The sequence below is a fragment of the Balearica regulorum genome, chromosome 20 (genome assembly GCF_011004875.1).
Source record: "Balearica regulorum gibbericeps isolate bBalReg1 chromosome 20, bBalReg1.pri, whole genome shotgun sequence".
Taxonomy (NCBI): Eukaryota; Metazoa; Chordata; class Aves; order Gruiformes; family Gruidae; genus Balearica; species Balearica regulorum.
Window position 1 is genome coordinate 11,679,061 of NC_046203.1, and position 13,261 is coordinate 11,692,321.

Consider the following 13,261-nt stretch of genomic DNA (forward strand, 5'->3'; position numbering starts at 1 on the left):
TCCTGTGGCATTGAATGAATTTATTAATTGTTTCTAAGTAGGTGCCTCTCACTTCTGCAAAATGCTTTAATCTATTCCTGAAGGATCTATTAATAAAAATGGATAATTTTTAATTTTTGAAAAATATTTTATTGAGTCAGCTCATGCTAACTCGCCCCTTAGCATTTCCCAAAACTTCCATGTGAATGTATATTTCCATCAGCACCTGAGACAAGCCTCTGTGAGGTGCTGGGGTGAAGCATTTCCTGGAGAAGGTTGGCTGGATAGGCAGCACTTCCAGCCAGAATGGCTGAGAAGCACATTTCCAGACTCAAATGCCAAAGCTAAGATGATATCAGAAGGAATATTAATGGCACAGACTCTAATATAACTTTTATTTGGAAACTGCCAGACAGTGATTTAAAAATGCAGCATTTAAAAAGATGTCTGCCTCTCAGCATTTAAACAATGATTTTAAATTCAGTTCACACATCAATAACGTCATTTGAACACAAGACCTAGAATTTATTGCACCTGGAGTTGCAAGTGCTGAGCTGTTGTGAAAATAGGGAGTCAAGAGCAGAGCTGTCCACGATTGTATTAAAAAATCTTGCTCCTAAATTTTTGAAACATACTGTATGAGTTTTGAAGGGTCTGCCTTCAGTGCTAGACATATTCAATATTCCTTTAAAATCTGATTACGGCCCAAGCATCAACATCCTGTTGTTTCAAACAGAGATTGTCAGAGAACAGAAGATTTTGTAAGAAAATTTTGAGGAAGGAACATATGTATGGGGTCAATTCTTGCTTTTGTCAGAAGAATGAAATCCCGAATTTGAGCAGATTTTAGACAAAGAATGGGAAGTCAGAGCTGGATAGCTTGTCTGATTTTTCAGAAGAACCAAACTAAGTTGCTGCAAATGACCCTTTCATACAATGTTTAATTTGATCAAAACAGAAAGAACACCCTCACTCACATATTTTCCTTCAATAATAGTATTGGTGGAATTTTTTGCTCTTCCAACCATCCTTGAATTGGAAGCACCGATATACCTATTTATGATTTTAGTGGTATCCGTCAGTGTTTTATCATATCAGAGGAGTGGGTTTGTCCATTCTTACTAAGATTTTGGTTAATGTATCCAGGTCTGGTGGACTCTGCTGTTGGGTCCCCAAAACGTCCCCCAGTAAGAACTGATCCCTAGAGACAGGAATGGAGAAATGCAACAAGTCAGTCCCTACGCACTGAGTACAGAAACATCCTCAGGGACTTTGCTTTGGTCAGATCTGTCTTGAAGGAATAATTATTTCAAAGTGGATCAAATCATGCCATACAGGATGGATTGAGATGCAAGATCGGGATTTTTTTGCCGTTCCACAGAGACTCAGACCTGTGGGGAACCATTTCTGCGGTGGCTGGCAGACTGACTGGCTGGTGCTACCAGGCACATTTGGGAGCAGCAACATCAGGGGCTTTTGAGGGAGATCAGTTTTATATCTACCACTTGTCCAGATGCATTTTATTACAGTTGCTTTGCAGCTGTGTAGGAATTTTAAGTAGGATGGAGACTGGAAGGACCTGGCAATGATAATTAATGTGGGAGCTGGGACTCATCTGTGTGAGAAAACAATAACAAAGTTAAAGCATTTCAGCTCTGTCTGTAGCAACCAGCAGGCTTGGGATAATTCTGTTAAAAGGCCTAAAAAAATCTTTAGCAATAGACGCTCTGTGTCATTGTATCCACACAAGAATCAAGGAGGAGGAAAAGCTGTCCTAAACAAAAGAAAACAAAATCCAATAAAAATCTACATTTGCTTTTCTGATGGAAAATAGTAATGAGAGCAAGAGAAATGTGGGGCAGTTTAAAAGGATTCTGCGGTGGAGGGCAGAGGAGATGGGGACACTGATGAGGAGTTCTCTGCGTATTGTACAACTTGGTGGGCATCACAGGTTTGGTCCTTGTTCTGCTGGATGGGTCCTGTGCTGACCAAACTGGACATGGTTCCTGACCCATTGGGGTTGTACCCACGTAAAAGGACATCACCTGGTCCTTAGTTTCACGCAGGTCTTGCAGCTACCACCCACCATCTGCAGAGCGAAAGCCAGTGTGATGGAGAAGGCCAGCAACATCTCAGACCCTGAAAGTCCTCAAAATGGAGCAGCAGCTCAGCACTGGAGGGATTCAGAGGTCACTTTCCCATTGTTGGGAGAAGCCTGGATGGGGAAAAATCTGCCTTTCACAAAATGTTTAGGCTCGATTTGAGCCATGGCACAGGTCCACAGGCTCCATCAAACGAGGTATGACAGTGAGAATGGACTCTCCTCTACTGGGGGAGCCCAAACCTCTTAATATTAATGATCGTGAGGGTTCTGTACTCGGTACAGACATGCCTCGAACTACAGAAACAGCTCCAGGGAGTTGCAAGGTGTACAAAAAAATTACATTAAAAACTGTCCAAATTGGAATAATTTAAAGAGAGTTAAAAAAGGGTAGTCAAGAATAGACTTGTTCTAAATGTCTCCATGCTGATTTCACTGCCTCCAAATGTGAGGTACAGGTATTTGTGGAGTTATAAGTAGGTCAGTTATTTTTGTCACTCATTATTACTTGTGAAAAATGTGTGTAGCAAACGTACTAACATACTGTAGCAGCTGAATTTGGGACGCTAGCATTTCTTTTACACATTTTTAGGATATGTCTAAACGACATGATTTCCTGATTGCAATGTAAAAGCCAACTATTTCCAATGTCCAGCACATTGGGACATGTCATACGAAACCTCATTCTATCACGAAACTGCCTCTGAAAATACCTGTGTCATTTTGCTCCGCTGTGGTTCTCAAAGGAGCTGGATGCACCTTGCTGAAGCTTGGTGAGCTTGAGTCTCTCACCTGAGCTACAGGAATATTTCTTTTATTGTTATTTACAGAAATGTGTGCAGCCATACAAAGCACACAGTACTCAAGTCCCCCTGGCATAGTGTCACAGTAGGATACATCTCCTCTTGCTTCAAACATCTACAGTGGCTGCCTCCATAGTCAGCAGAGAGACTTGGGCACCCTCAAAGGGGAATCCACCTTGTCCAGAGGTGGCGGCTGAACCTTCTCCAGGCAGTTTTTATCTCTCTATGGACTTGAGCCAGAGACAGGCATCTTAGATGTTAATGTTAGGGGAGAGAAATCTAGAACCTATCATCATCATCAGGGATATTCCCACCAGCTGGTGGATGCTCTTGATGTTCACTCTTTACAAAAACCCTGTTGTAGCGAGATGCTCTAGTTATAGCATGAAGAAGCTCAAGTAGCAAAGTCTAGGAGTAATTCCTGAATGTCTACCCACTGCAGAGGGTCACGTATGGCTGGAAAATGCACACATACCTTTAAAGTAGGGCTAGGTTGGAATGCAGGGGCTGGGGACAGCTCCTGGAAGAGCCCTAAGCTGGTAGCACAGCTGAGCATTTTGGATAGATGAGATGCAACCAAGGGCTCATCACCCCTGCATGGAAGGACAATGTCTGTAGGGAAACGAGGTCCCTCCTGGGGCTTCTGAAGAGCGGACGGGGACAGATCAGTTTGCAGGGCTGTCCCTAAGGTGTCTGGATGGTCACAGGGGAAAAATGAAATTCTGGGCCAGGCAGAGTGGCATATTGAGCTGGGCACCTGGGTATGGCAAAATTAAAATGGCAGCTACACAGATTTCAGGATAAATCAACTCTTTTAGGAAAGTTGCTGAATATGCCAACTCATGCTCTTTGTTCCTGGTTCTTTCCAAATGGTTACTCATCGTCCAACACCTTGCCTTGAAGGGGGATCTGCATCTGTCCACAGTCAGGACAGAAAATTTTTGCTCCTTTTTTTTTTTTTTTTATACAATGGATGACAAATATATGAGCATCTCTTGCGTAAGGAATATGCTGACAGGGAACTCCCTCTTGCTCTCTGATAGCATTTGCTTCCAGCACTGCCAACTGTGGCTGATACATGGAATATTCCAGCAAGAATAGTGTCACTTCTGGGCACAGAATATGCACAGAGCTTATGGGAACACTCGCTGGAAGGTCAGGTCAGTCCCACAGGGCTTCACTGGGATTTCCCTCATCCTCTGGGGTGTGCAGGGGTGATGGAGGGAGGATGGGTTCCTGCACTCATGTCCCAGTTTGCACTTAGAAATGTCAGTAGCAATCTAGATGTTCTGTCGGTGTTTCTGCTCCAGATCTGGCAATGTTCACTGCATTTCAAAAGAAAATTTTAGATATTTTCCAGGTAAAACAAAGATTTTTTTTCCCCACTTCCTCATTTGGAATAATCTCTTGGGGCTCTTCTTCTTCTTTGGGGAAAAAGACAGAAAGGAAAAAAAAAGTTTTTTCTACTTCTTGCACTGTAGACACTGCTAAAATTCTGACCTCAAGGCTAAATTGTGACATTGAGTCCCTCAGAATGATCATTTATTGCATTTTGTCTCAGTATTTTTAAATTTCATGTCATTCAACTTAGTAGAATATTCTTTGGTGTTCCAAATATGAAAATAATGAATCAGAAAATTTCTTCTTTCCTCTAGTCCATTCATTATTTCCCATTACCTTAGCTAGTCCCCACTTTTTTTTGTGTCATTCAAAACTTAATACTCCCCATCTTTGAAGTCTGTCTTCACAAGGAAGCCCTTCTCTTTCTGTAATACCTATTTTGAGATGGAGTTCTGCTATTCAGAGATGCCTAGGGGTGATCCTCAAAGATGTTTAAACATCTAAATTCCACAGAAATTGAAGGGAATGAGCTTTCTAAATGCTTTTGAAAGGCTGGGGCTTGTACTTCTACATTAGGTGTATTTGAAAGCCCAGCTCTGAGCAAAACTGAATGCAGCCACAGGAATGACACGCAGACAATCTGGGCAACGGTTTTAGGATGTCCTTTGGATTTATGTTTTTTTCACTTGTTCCAAAAAATCAGGCATTTATAGAAAATTGTTGAGTCCATTTGGACATGCTCTCAAAGTGAGTCTGTAATTTCATTCTGACAACTGTGCATGAGCAATACTTTGAAATATTCCCCCACTTAAAAATCAGAAAAGTTGACCAAAACCAGAGAAATCACACACAAAATTATAGATGATACTCACCAGGCAAACAAGGCGTTTGCTGTCGAGCATGTAAGCACTTGTGAGCAATCCTGAGCACTGCTGCTGATTGCCTTATTACGACACTGATCTGTGGACCCAGTTATCCTTACTGAAATTTTCCTTGAATAAGTTTTCCATCTCCCAAATCTTGCTGCTCTTTTTTAGACCATTCTACTCATCTGATTTGGCTTTTGATATGTCAGAGGCAGAGAAGTTTAACTCACTTTTAAAACTTGGACACTGTTAAGGTCAATGCTAGTACAGTGCCAGCAAGAAATGGATTTGGCTAGGTACATATATATATATATATGTATATATTTACCAGCTCAAGGAGAACCCAAATTACTGTGTGTCCCAACCAGTGGTAACCAACCCCCAGTTAAACCAACATGGGCGGACAAAAAGATAATAAAGAAAAAAAGCACACCTGCAGTGCTCCTGTAAGAATATGTTTAAAAAAACCAGAGGTGCAGGACTGAGAAGTGAACATCACCTGCGTAAGAAAGGAAACCTGCAGTTTCTTTATCTGAGCAGGAAAGCACCACTCCTCTTAATTATGTAAGAATCCAGTTCCCTTGTGACTTGGCCCTAGGAAACCTATGCAAAAGGTACAGCCTTCTGAATGCTACGGTAAACCCCTGCTTCCACAGAGACACTAGCTTAAAGCTGGAAATTGCATTTGAAAAAAAAAAAAAAGGAGGATGGGGAGGTGCAGTTGAATAAAGGAATACTTTCTTGTCCTCTTCCTCTTTTTGCATTTTTTTCTGTGGGTTTTGCTTTGCTGCCAAGTGGCAAAATCCCTTACCACTAAGGATGCCCTCTTGGCCAGCAGGTCTGTGCATGTGTGATGAGTTAGGGGCTGAGAACATCTCCAGAGAAGGGAGCAGCGCTGTGGCAAGGAGCCTGCGCTGACTGTAGGGTGAGTGGAGACAATAACTCACCCAACCCCTCCCCAGCCAAAGCAGGGCTGACAAACGGCCCCTTCCCAGAAGGAGAGGAGAAGTGCTTGTGGACCTTCTGCATGTTACATGGTCCCCACCCGTGTCTCTAGGTGAGGGGATGTGGAGGAATTGCATAGCGCAGGGGAAGATTATTTTGTGAGATGCGCACTGCTGGTACCAAGAGATGTAGCTGAGCAGCCATGTTCAGAAAGGAGCTAGACATGTTCTGAATTTTGGACGTGTTATTATCCTGATTTAGTGTCTTCAGCCACGGAATGGGTTGAAACATGTCATGTCCTTCTGTTGGGCTTGCAGTGTTTAACGGAAGGCAAAACCTGACTTGAATCTGTATGATGCTACGGGTTTTAAAAATAAAAACAGAACAGGCTGATTCCAGACATCATTCCTCGTTTTCAAACCAGGCTTTCCTTTGCTGCAGCTTTACAAACCATTTTTAATAACTGAGATGAAACATCAGACTGTGACCTATCACATCACATTGCATCAGTCAAATTGTGTTACATCCAATAATAAATTACTGCAACTGATGTTACCCAACATGACAAGCCAAATATAAACCTAGAGCTGGAGAATTCAAAGAAAAGTGCAGTTTTGATAAGCCAAGATCTTAAAAATATCTGAGCTGCTTTTGATGGTGATTCTTAGATTTATTCTGAAGTTTAAAAGCCTTGGAGAAATTGGACTGGCTGTAAGCAGGCATATTTTTCTAGACAGTTTTGAGGATATGTGTCCTGTAATTTCTTTCAAAATAATCTTCATCTACTGTTTCTACAGAAACAGCACTTCCTTGCATGAAGCAGGTAGTGGAGGAACAAGAAGAAAACTAGGACCTAGAACTCCCTCTTGAAATTTAGGGTGACAATTGTATCTGGATGTTATTAATGCAAATACCCAGTTTGAGGATGCTCCAGGCTAGTGGTGAATTCGTGTCAAAAGAAGAATGTATGTGAAAATGTATGGAAAAATCAGACTATTTCTGACTTTTCATTGTCATGTGGTTCAGTTAAAAAATTAGTTGTATGAGATTTTTTACTAAAGGGAAGAAAACCTCATCAATCAAGCCAAAACAACTTGCTTTTGGGTGAGACATTTTGATGATTTTGCATTTGGAGAGCTTTGTTGTTCTAGGACACAGAAAGGACACAGAAAATATATTTTGGATAGAGTTTGTTTCAGATAGAATGCAATAAAAATATAAAATCCTTCAACCTGGAACTGAAATAAAAACTCAGTTATTTGCAAAGTCCTTATTCTTCCACAAGGAGTAGCATCATCTTATTTTCCTACATCCACTGTATTTTAAGGGTGTGCACAGGGTGAGGAATGACAGGGTCAGATCTGTGTGTAGTTCAGCAGAGTAATTTTCAAAACATGAATGTCTTGGCATGGTTTAGCCCAATTTGTTCCTAGTAACTTTTGGTCTGGTTTAGCTCCATATTTTGCCATGGCTAAATAATGTGTACTCTGTAGCAGTAGTATGGTATGACTTCAAATAATTCCATCTCTAGTAAGTATTAAGAATAACATTTCAAAAGTACCTATGTTTATGAACTACCTTGCACCTGCATTTGAGAGGTGTTTATACATTCAAGTTGTAGATATTTACTCATAAATACTTATTAAAAGCTACTATTTAAGAGTCTAAATCTCATCGGCCATACTTTCTGGTCTTTCTGACTAGCAGGTCAGTCAGTATCACCAGCTATCACAAAATCATCATTATTCTGAACTGTGAAAAAGTCCTGAGATCAGTCAATTATGTTGGTAAGTGCTGTTTTGGGTCAATACTGACGGCAGCAGCTGCTTCCCTGAAAATTCAGCCGGAGCCCTGTTCCTGTTGTTCTGGGGTCCATATTCTCCACATCACTGTGTTTGACAACAAATACTTTCACACAGCGTAGTTGAAAGACTGGGTGATAAGGCCATAAGGATTTTACATAACAAGTCATGAGTCATTCAAAGGAAAAGTCATATTAAAGCTCAAAGTATTTTACTGCTAAAATGAAACAAAAATTGCAAACCCCCAAATTTTGAATTGTCTCAGTCTCTTTACTGGATACTTTGATATTAACCAAAACTTTATCAAGTTGCATCTACCCTTAGTATTTGTGTTCGCGGCGAAAAAAATCACACATAGTATATCCACTGTTTCTTGCTCCTTTTCCTTTATTTTGCACAAAAAGAGAAAAGAGATTGATAGAGCTGAAATTTGAAGCCAATCTCAGGGTATTAGTTTCATATTCACTTAGTTTCCTGTAAAGCTTCTGCATTTATAGTTATTTTTAAAGCAAAACTAAACTGAAGGTTGAAAGCCATTAGCAATAACTCACTTGGATTTTAACTCATTCTGATGTTTACTTATTTTGATTTTAATGTGCTCTGATATTCTTATGCCGTTTGTTGGCATATTTCCATGTGTTCAAGGAGCTGAATTGTTCTTATTTGCAATACTGCAAGCAAGAAGGAATACAGAGTACCAGACCCACCAAATCAGCAAGCTCCTTAAGATTTAATCTCTCCATTTAATTTCTATTGCTAAAGATTTCGTTTAACCCCTTCAGAAATTTTGTCTTCATCCAGTCTGATACAAATGCCTCCAAATTTGTTGAAGAGTTTCTTGAAGGCCGTGAAATCTCAGAGCTACAATGACCAGAAATTTTTTGTTTGGTGTAACCAGGAAGGTGAGGAGCAGGTACCAACCTGCCAGGTGCTGATGCCCATGCTGATGTGTGCATGCTGTGTGTGACTTCAGGCTCTCCGGTTCTCCCATGCCCAGGCGGCACTTTTTGGATGGCAGCACATCAAGTCAGAAAGAAAAGCGAGAGTTGTGAGATTCTGTCTTCAGTGGCAGGAATCGGTGCTCGGAACAAGAGGTTTGTAAAAACACTACAAACTCTGTTAAATAATAACTCATGCTATGGGTGCTCACCAGCTTCATCAAGAGCAGAGGATGGGTGGGTTGTGTCACACTGTGACTCCAGACCCCGCGCAGCCAGAGGGTGGTTCCTGGCATTGCTAATGCCAACACAGAGCGTTAGAAAGCCGTGGGTCTTCTCACACGCTGTGAACAGCGATGGGTTCCATCTCTTACACAAAGTGTACCACAAAGCTCACAGAGGATCCTCAACTGCAGGGCTGACAGATAACGACTACTCAGCATTGCCCTGCTGAGATGCAGGGGAAGCTATTTTGGGCCAGCAAAAACGTTGACAGTGTTAATGTTAAACCAAAAAGTCCCCGGGCAAATCGCCACTGGCGTCCCTGTTAGATCACCTGGGTAAGGGCCTGTGCTTCAGATGCTGTGATGACACAAGAGCTTTGTATTTCAAGGGAGCTTGAGGCTTTCTTCACTGCCTTACTGGTGTGCCTCGGGCTGGCTTCATGGCTCTGCTCCAGAGGAGGGGCAGAAGGATCAGCTTTTTCTTAGCACCAGGAGGGTTTGAGCAGGACTGTTAAAAGCAATGCATCTCCTCCACTGCACCACCCGAGCAGTTCCTCTCACATTGACCCTGCCCAGCTCTCCCACAGGTCTTCTCCATGTCTGCCTGCACCCAGCATCCCCTCACTGCATGTAGGTGGGGGGCATGCCTGTGGCTCACGTGTACACCATGCTGCATGTCCATGCCCAGCATGCACCCTCCCAGACACCACCACTGGGTCCTTCAGACACAGAATAGTAAAATGTATTCACAACACACTGTCCTGGTTTCAGCTGAGAGGGTTAATTTTCTTCACAGTAACTAGTATGGGGCTATGTTTTGGATTTGTGCTGGAAAGTGTTGATAATATAGAGATGTTTTTGTTCTATAGACATGTTGTTGTTGAGCAGCGCTTACACAGACCCAAGGCCTTTTCTGCTTCTCGCAGTGCCCTGCCACCGGGATGGCTGGGGGTGCACAAGGAGTTGGGAGGGGACACAGACAGGACAGCTGACCCAAACTCACCAAAGGGATATTCCATACCACATGACGTCATACTCAGCATATAAGGGGAAGAGGAAGAGGAGAGATGGCAGCGTTTGGAGTGATGGCGTTTGTCTTCCCAAGTCGCCGTTACATGTGATGGAGCCCTGCTTTCCTGGAGATGGCTGAACACCTGCCTGCCCATGGGAAGTGGTGAATGAATTCCTTGCTTTGCTTTGCTTGTGCGCACGGCGTTTGCTTTACCTGTTAAACTGTCTTTATCTCAACTCACGAGTTTTCTCACTTTCACTCTTCCAATTCTCTCCCCCATCCAGATGAAGGGAGTGAGCGAGTGGCTGCATGGTGCTCAGCTGCCAGCTGGGGTAAAACCACGACACACACCTATTTGCACAAGCACACATGTGTGAGTACGCACCCGCCCACCACATTTCCACTCATTGACTCATTCCCAGCCAAAATCCCCTGGTTGTCCTGACAGGGAGTAAACTCAAGCCTACAAGGCATCCAGGACAAATCCTTGCTTTCTGCTTGCAATCTCCATTAATCTTCATGCCTGTGAAAGTTTTGGGTTTTTTTCTTCAACCAAATAAAAAGCTAAAAATCAAAAAAAGTGACTGCAATTCTGGCTGAAGAGACCTTATTCAGCTCCTCTTATATAGATGGCATTTCCGACAGATTTCACCGGGATAAGAGACGGGTTTGACTCTCATCAACATTCATAATAAACATGGTGGCATTCAAAGTACACTTGTGAAATCCACTTCTGTGCATGAGGCTGGGAGAGGGTGCGAGCACTTCTCGAGACAGTGTTAGTGATCGCGAGATGTTGGAGGATGAGTGTCAACATCTTGGAGAGAATCCAGAAAAGAACAGTAACAATTATAAGAGATTGGAAATCATACCTCTGAGGACAGGTTAAAAGAATTGGGTATCTCTAATCTAGAAAAGTGGAACAATCAGTCATTTCTCATGGTTGTTTTGGAATAATTTGTAGGGAAAAAAGTTACACTATCTTTAGGATATGATATTAGTATGGTTTTGCATTGGACTAGATTATCTAGAAGAGTTGTAGAACCTCTTGTTGAAATATTGGGGCGTAGGGGAGCAGTACGCAGCACTTCTCAGAGCAGTGCAGTGCACACTTGGCCAGAACTTGTTGGGTGAGGTCACGTTTGCAGGTTCCCATCTCAGGAGTGGAAGGAGGGTGCCCTGACTCACACTCAGCTTCAGGAAATTGGGACCAAGTACATGTGTGTTGACACCAGTGGCTTGTCATTGGCCAAAGGTGATTTTCCAAGGAGGCAGCCCTGGCTTGTAGACACTAGGAGATGACAGAACCACCCCTTTCCCCTGTGGCTAGGTCTAGTAGCTTATGTGCCTCACAGTTAGAAACTTGAGCTTTATTTCTCATTTCAGCTAAGTCTGGTTTCATCTTCCAGCCACTGGCTTGAGCTATGTCTTCATTTTCCAGGTCAGTAACCCCTTGCTCTTGTTACACAGTACATCTCCCCATGAACAGCACAGCTACATCACTTCACCATCTTTTGTAAACTGAGACCACAAATCCACCAAAGTCCTACTGAACACATTTGTCTTAGATGTTGTTCCCCACTAGCACCTACTGCATCTCATCTTTTATTACAGGAACTGATAACATTGAAAAAGAAAAGCCAAGGTTGAAACACAAATTTGAGGCATCAAAGCTATAAGACTGTAAATGTTCAGAACAGAAACCTGTTGTTTGGACCTTTGGCTGTCACTGCCTGTAACCACTCACCATGAACCTTCCCCTTCTGCCATCTCCAGGCTATCATGGCCACTATGTTACTGTTATCTTCCATGATTGCTCGGCGTTAGTGATCTTTTAACACATGCTGATATCCCTGAGTGCAGTGCTTTTTTTCCAACGCCATGCAGCACTGCAAGCAGTGAGTACAATTTGAGTAGCTGCCCTCAGAGCAGCTGTAATGTCACCTGATAGGAGAGCAGTGTAACCAAACCAGAAACTAAGCTGTGAAATCTGCTTGGAAACTTGGGGAAATACTCATAAGTCTTCCAAGTTAGGTTTCACTACCAATTCTTCATCTGCTTAATTCAAATTAGCTTAGCTTTGACTACATGGCTCCATTGCTCCCCTGGGTTGCAGTGTAGACACTCTGGCACACTACACTCCATCCATTATGTCAGCTGCAATCACATCTGCAATATGAGAAACAGAGGAAATCAGCTTTGTTTGAAATGGTCTATTTTTCCATAAAATCCTGTTGATTGACATTCACCATATTGCTAGTTCTGCTTTCATTAGCAGCTGGAGCTGATTCTGCCTGTTCCATTATTTTGCCAGGACTGATGCTGGTTTGCAGTTTCCTCAGGTGTGCTCCTTGCCCTCTTGGCATACAATTACCGCTCCTGTTTTCTAGATTTTTGCCTGGAACTCCCAGATGAGTCAAAAATGAACATCTGTGAGATGGAGATCTCAGCTCTCCTAGGGCTCTTGGTATGAGCTACCCAAGACTGCAGATCTTAAAATGTTCTTGCACAGCTGATGTAGCATAATGTTTTATCTTTAGTTACTGATAATCTTGTAAATACTTCATTGACTTTATGTGGGAAAAATACATCAACCTCCTTCTTTCCAAGCATATAACAAATATTTATTGCATATAGCATTCCCATTTTTAAATATCCTGTTGACAGTAAATAACTAACAAAGTAATAAGTATTTTTAAAGTACCACTGCTGGGCAATCTGTTGGAAAATAAGCATGTGTGTAGCTGTCTCCAGGCAGTGTGGATGCAATTAGCCCCTCTTCTTTTTGAGATGTCCAGATTGCTGAGGCATCCTTTGCAGAAAATACAAAGCTGTATCCTTAGTCTATCCCACAGCCTCGTGCAATGGTAGAAATACTCTCCAGTGCAGTATCACCACAATAACACCCTGCCTGAGGTTATTATCTGCATCACTGATTGCTGGAGACAGAGGAGGATACCAGAATGCAGCATCTAACATCAATAAGGAATAAACAGCAGGACTGCTAAAAAACAAATCATGTCAGGCAAACCTGATGGCTTTTATGTTGCTGTATTTTGCTGTATGACTGAATTACTGCAGTTCCATTCCATACTGGAATGACCTGATAAACTCAAGGAAGAGAAACAAAAAACTGGAAGAAGAAAAAAAACAAAACAAAACAATTTTGGAGAGATTTGATCTTGGAGAAAGAGTGAAAGCACCAACTGCATTAAAATACTTAGATAAATACAGTACTATCACAGTGTAG